The following is a 7,500-nucleotide window of genomic DNA, read 5'->3' as shown; positions in this document are numbered from 1 at the left end:
CTTTTAATTGGAGTTCTCTTTCCCTTTTCTACTATTTAGATAAATTTGGGGGGACAGTTGGAAACCGGTTCAAGACCTAAAAATTCTTTGATTTTTTATTGTTTCTTTAAAAAATAATATATTCTTGTTAAAATGAAGAAAAGTTCCTTTGCAAATTTCATACCCCAAAAATGTGACACCCACCCCAAAACACACACACATATCTGTTTAAAATTTTTTTTTTAAAAATATAAATTTTTATTATATATATTTTTTTAATATAAAAAAAATATTTATATTATTTTTATTCATACACACACAATTTTTATATTTTAATATATATAATATATATATATTAAATATATATAATATATATATTTTTTGTTTATATATTTATTATATATATAAATATATATTTTTTATATTATATATACATATAAAATTTTTACACCACAAACACACATTTTACATAACATACACTAACCAACACACCACACACATAACTGTTAGTATAAAATATATTATATATATAATATATATATAATATAATTTTATATATTATAATTTTAAAAATATATATATATTATATATATTATATATTGTGTGTGTTGTGTGTTGTGGTGTGTTGTGTATGTTTATATTTATATATATATATATTTATATATATTAATTTTAATATATAATAATTATATTTCTACAAAACATATGTATATATAAATATAAAATATATATATTTATATATTATATATTATATTTATATATATGTATTTATATATTTATATATATATATTATATATATTTACATATTAATACAACCCACCACACAATCAAACATACACACACAAACACACCCAATATACTGTATTGATATTTATATAATAATATTATTAATATATATATATATAATTGTGTTGTGGGGTGTGTGTTGTGTGTGTGTGTGTGTGGTTGTTAATTTATATATTATATTATTTATTATATATATATATATATAATTTTTTTATAAATTATAACATACCACAACACACACCACTAGTGTGTGTGTTGGTGTGTTGTGGTGTGTGTGTGTGTGTGGTGGGGTATATATATAATTATATATAATTATATATATATATTATATATATATATATAATATATATATATATATATATATATTTTATTTATATATATAATTTTATATATAATATATATATATTATTAATATATAAAATAATATATATATATATATAATAATATATTTTTATTATATATTTTATAATATATTGTTATTATATATATATGTATATATTATACATACATATATATATATTATGTATATATTATATTATACATATTTATTATATATATATATTATATATATTATATATATATTATTTTATTATATATTATATATAACAACTGTATTGCTAACGGTCACTGATTCTATTCTCCTCACTATCTATATGCTGCCCGCGCCTTCTGCTTCCCTGCGCCTCTGCTGTCTGCGCCCCAATGTGCCTGCGCCTCATGGTTGCCTGCGCTCAGCTGCTGCCCTGCCTCTACTGCGGGCCCTGCGCTCAGGCGGTCTGCGCCTCACACTGCTGCCTGCCTCTGCGCTGGTCCTGCCCTCATGCTGGTCCTGCGCCCTCGTGGTCCTGCGCTCTTCTGCTGCCTGCGCCTCATACTCTTCCTGCCCTCATGCGTGGCCCTGCGCTCATATGCTGGCCTGGGTCATGCTGCTGTCCCCCCACACCACCACCACAAAACTACACACACCCACCTCACTCATACAATTTTTGCTGGGTTTTTTTTTCGCCATATATGCTTGGTTGATAAATTGGCCTAATTCTGGCACTGGCCTCCTCATACTTTTTCGGATCCCTGCTTTGCTCATTTATCTGGCTGGCCCTTCTCCATTTTTTGTTGTTGTCACTGAATAAATCATAATGTATGGGAATATGCGCATTACAAACTACTCTTTTTTTTGCGCATATACCCTCATGTTTGTGCGTTATTTCCTTGCGCCTCATGCTTTTTTACTGGCCCTGCGCCTCACACTGATGGCCCTGCACCTCATGCTGCTGGCCCTGCGCCTCATGCTGCTGGCCCTGCGCCTCACACTGCTGGTCCTGCGCCTCATGCTGCTGGCCCTGCGCCTCATACTGCTGGCCCTGCGCCTCATGCTGCTGGCCCTGCGCCTCATACTGCTGGCCCTGCGCCTCATGCTGCTGGCCCTGCGCCTCACACTGCTGGCCCTGCGCCTCACACTGATGGCCCTGCGCCTCATGCTGCTGACACTGTGCCTCACACTGCTGGTCCTGCGCCTCATGCTGCTGGCCCTGCGCCTCATACTGCTTGCCCTGCGCCTCATGCTGCTGGTCCTGCGCCTCACACTGCTGGTCCTGCGCCTCATGCTGCTGGCCCTGCGCCTCACACTGCTGGCCCTGCGCCTCACACTGCTGGCCCTGCGCCTCATGCTGCTGGCCCTGCGCCTCACACTGCTGGCCCTGCGCCTCATGCTGCTGGCCCTGCGCCTCACACTGCTGGTCCTGCGCCTCATGCTGCTGGCCCTGCGCCTCATACTGCTTGCCCTGCGCCTCATGCTGCTGGCCCTGCGCCTCACACTGCTGGTCCTGCGCCTCATGCTGCTGGCCCTGCGCCTCACGCTGCTGGTCCTGCGCCTCATGCTGCTGGCCCTGCGCCTCATGCTGCTGGCCCTGCGCCTCACACTGCTGGCCCTGCGCCTCATGCTGCTGGCCCTGCGCCTCATGCTGCTGGCCCTGCGCCTCACACTGCTGGCCCTGCGCCTCATGCTGCTGGCCCTGCGCCTCATGCTGCTGGCCCTGCGCCTCATGCTGCTGGTCCTGCGCCTCATGCTGCTGGCCCTGCGCCTCACACTGCTGGCCCTGCGCCTCATGCTGCTGGCCCTGCGCCTCACACTGCTGGCCTCTCACCACGAGGTACAATGCCGTTCACAACATACCGGGAACCCTGTTGATCATTCATCCATTGCAGACGGAGATAAATTTGCTTGCTCAGCCTCCAGGATAGGTTTTATTTTAGAGAGAGACCGCTTGAAGCAATATGATTTGAATCATCCCACTCTCTTTCAGTCATTCATTGTAAAATTAGAGCCGTTTTTGTGTTTTATTTTTGTGTGTGTGTGTGTTTTATTGAGTTTAGAGACTTATATGTGCCATATGACAGGCTCTATCAGTGCTGCAGTTGACTAAAATTGTAGTATATTATCCATATTAGCTCATTATTTTCTTTATACTCAATGTAATAGAAGTATTGCTGTTTTATGGGAGGACAAAAGGCAACTTTATTTTTTCGTATTTTTGTGCTGTCATAAACGAATACGGAACATATAACCACCTACAATTAAGATAAGAAGAAGAGGTAGGGAAGAGGAATGAAACCTGTGCTTGTGACTGTGAGTGCCACAGTGAAAGGCATCCATATTGGCACAGGAGCACATTTTAGACACTGGGTATGGATTGAGATATCTTCCTCTTCTCGTTCTGTAGAGACAGTGCTTGCTAGAGACCGTGGATGGGTGCCATGCAAGGCTCTCTTTCCTGCTGGTGCAAGGAAAAAGTGGTGCCATCTAGGTTTTGGACGTTAAGCTAGCACGATATTACGGTAATTATAGTAATTATGACTGCAGTAGCCATCATCACTCATTCCTTTTTCATAGCAAAATAAAATAGCACAGTGATACAAAATCCCCGAACGTCATGTACGTCATGACGCCCGTCGTCAGGCCAAAGCTCCTACGTCATGTATGTCATGACACCCTTACGCAATGGGTTAAATTCCTGATCTTGACATCTTTCTTTGTCTTTTCTTTTCTTTCTTTCATTCTATAATCAGTTAGCACTTTCTCACGACTTTGATTATCTTACCAGGCTTTGTTAAGCGTAGTGTTGCTACCCCCTCGGGTGGGTACGTCTCGTTCGGGCAGCTGTTTTTGTGAGAATGAGGAGTCACGTCACAGTAGCATTTGTTCGTGATTTATTTTCATTTTTCTTTCTTTATTTATTTTCAACAGTTTTTTTATATTCTTTTCTTTTATTGTTTCTTTTACTATTTTAGTCACATTAGGTTTTCCCAATTTTCCATTTCTTTGTTTTTCCTTCTTTTGGTCACATTCTTATTCCGTTTTGTATGGTAACAAATATTCGAAACTAGTAATAACACAAACAGAAAAAAAAACTATTTCAATCCATGGCAATATTACACATTTTATTTAATTCGAATGTACATTTCCTCACATACGTCATTGCTTCACGGGGCTTCACTCACTCTTCCGATTCGCACACTCATTCATTCCAGACAGTCACTACGCTCACGCAGGTTAACAGTTCAACTGCCATTTGACCTTATTTGCGACATCATTATTGTTCATGCATTCCATACCCTTTCATATATATATATATATATATATATATATATATATATAATTATATATATATATTATATATATAATACATTTATATTATATTATATATATATATATATATATATACATATATATGTATATATATGTATATACATATATATATATATATATATATATATATATATATATAATATATATCATAACATATATATATATATATAATATATTATATATATATAATATATATGTATATATATGTATATATATATATGTTTATATATATATATATATATATATATAGAGAGAGAGAGAGAGAGAGAGAGAGAGAGACTGCGAGTTAGTGCCGTTCCTAAGCCCGGAGAAATGCAGAGGGTTGCGACAGCAGGCAAGCGGCGTAAAACTAGCCAAATCAATGATGCGCGAAAACCAACAGAATACCATACTGGATCGGTCGGGGCCCAGGATAAAAACGGCAGCCACTGTTGCTTTGGGCCAGCAGGGTAGCAGTGGAAAATATGCGACTGTTAGCCAACCAAGAAAGAGCAGGAGAGGTGGAAACCGTGTTAGGAGAAAGAGAGAGATGAAGAAAGCGGTAGATGTGAGGATAGGTACACTGAATGTGGGAACAATGACAGGAAAGAGCAGAGAAATTGTGGACATGATGGAGAGGAGAAAACTGGATGTTTTGTGCTTACAGGAGACAAAGTGGAGAGGGAGTAAGGCTAGGGATCTGGGTGCTGGTTACAAGCTATACTACCATGGGGAGAATGGAGCGAGGAATGGTGTCGGTGTGGTGGTGAGAGGAATGCACACAAATGGTGTGTTGGAGGTGAGAAGGATAACAGACAGAATGATGAGTCTGAAGCTGGAGATAGATGGTGTTCCGCTAAATGTGGTGAGTGCCTATGCCCCACAGATGGGAAGTGACGGATTTTAACGGACATGTTGGTGAGGGAAACAGTGGAGACGAGAGAGTGATAGGAAAGTATGGGTATGGTGCACGTAATAACGAGGGCCAAACCATTGTAGACTTTGCCCATCGCCCAGACATGGCTGTGATAAACACCTTTTATAGTAAGCGTGAATCACACAAGGTCACATACACAAGTGGAGGCAGGCATACTCAGATTGATTACATCCTGTGCCGCAGAATGCATTTGAAGGAAGGCAGAGATTGTAAGGTCATTCCAGGTGAAATTGTGGCAAAACAACACCATGTAGGCATTGGGAAAATGAGGCTGATGAGCCGAAGGAGAAGAGAAGTAAAGGTAGAACCTAGAATCAAGTGGTGGAGACTACGAGAAAAAAAAAAACTTTGGAGAAAAATTTTAATTGGAGGTAGACCAGAAGATGAAGTGGGAAGAAGACAACACCTGAGTAGATTTGTCGAATGTATTGCGGGAAACAGCAAAGGAATTGCTTGGTGTGACAACTGGGAAAAAGAAGTAGGACAAGGAAACATGGTGGTGGAACGAAGAAGTACAGGAAGCTATTGTGAGAAAGAAAGAAGCAAGGAAAGAGTGGCACAAAAGAAAAGATCTGAGAAGCAAGCTTTTGTACAAGGAAGCGAAGAACAAGGCAAAGGTAGCAGTAGCGATAGTAAAGAAAGAAGCAAGTGAGGAGATATATGAGAAGCTGGATACGAAAGAGGGGGGAAACATGGTGTATAGAGTGGCAAAGCAAAGGGATAGAGCAGCAAAGGACGTACAACAAATCAGGCTGACAAAGGATGTTGAGGATAGAGTGTTGACCTCTGAGGAGGAGGTGCTGCAGAGATGGAAAGACTACTTTGAAGGCCTGATGAATGTTGAAAACCCCAGGAAAATGAGAGAGGAAAATGGGGTGATGGCAGAAGTAATGGTAGCAGGAATAACACAGGACGAGATAAACAAGGCACTTAAAAAGATAAAGAGAGGCAAAGCTTTAGGACCAGATAATATTCCTATAGAAGCATGGATAAGCCTAGAAAACGCAGGGGTTGGATACTTAACATCCCTATTCAACAAAATCCTTGCAGGAGAGAAAATGCCAGATGAGTTGAGAAAGAGCACATTGATACCCATTTACAAGAACAAAGGAGATGCACAGTATTGCGGTAACTACTGGGGCATCAAACTAATGAATCATACAATGAAGTTGAGGGAAAGGGTGATAGGCACAAGGCTAAGGAGCTGCTGCAGAATCTGTGATGAACAGTTTGGTTATTTGCCAGGGAGAAGTACCACAGATGCCATTTTTGCACTGCGAATGTTGATGGAGAAGTACAGAGAGGGACAAAAGCAAATGGATTGTGTGTTTATTGATCCAGAGAAGGCATATGATAGAGTACCAAGAGAAGAACTGTGGCACTGGATGCGGGAGTCATCGATGCCAGAAATGTATGTAAGGGTGGTTCAAGATATGTATGAGTGTATGACAGCAGTGAGAAGTGCAGTGGGTACTACAGAAGGGTTTAAGGTGGAAGTTGGATTACATCAGGGGTCAGCCCTGAGCCCGTTCTTGTTTGCTGTTATCATGGATAAGTTGCTTGGAGGAAGTATTCAAGAAGTTAGACTGGAAGGAGAGAGGGATTAAAACAGGGAATGAACACTTAAGTAATCTAAGATTTGCAGATGACATTGTTCTTTTCGGCGAGTTAGTAGATGAATTACAACAATTAATAAGCGATTTAAATAGGGAAAGTCTGAAGATTGGCCTTAAAATTAACATGAAAAAGACTAAAGTCATGTTCAATAGGCGAACCCCAGTTAAGCAAATACAAATATAGGGCGAGGTACTAGAAGCAGTGAACGAGTATGTATACCTAGGGTATGTATACCTGCGATGCCGAGATAAAACGACGAATCAGGCTAGGTTGGAGTGCCTTCGGTACACATAGTAATATATTACGAGGTCGTCTGCCACTATGTCTAAAGAGAAATTTTTTTTTTTACCAATGTGTCCTCCCCGTCATGACATATGGATCAGAGACATGGACTACGACCAAGGCACTCGAGAAGAAATTAGTAAGCGCCCAAAGAGGAATGGAAAGGCTTATGCTAGGGGTTAGCTTAAGAGACAAGAAAAAGGCCACATGGATCAGGCAGCAAACAAAAGTAGAGGATATACTCTAGAGCATTAAGAAGAAAAAGTGGTAGTGG

Source organism: Penaeus japonicus, unplaced genomic scaffold, assembly GCF_977035675.1.
Source record: "Penaeus japonicus unplaced genomic scaffold, GWHDUDI00000001_assembly GWHDUDI00000012, whole genome shotgun sequence".
In the NCBI taxonomy this organism is placed as follows: Eukaryota; Metazoa; Arthropoda; class Malacostraca; order Decapoda; family Penaeidae; genus Penaeus; species Penaeus japonicus.
Note: the sequence above shows the minus strand (reverse complement) of the source record.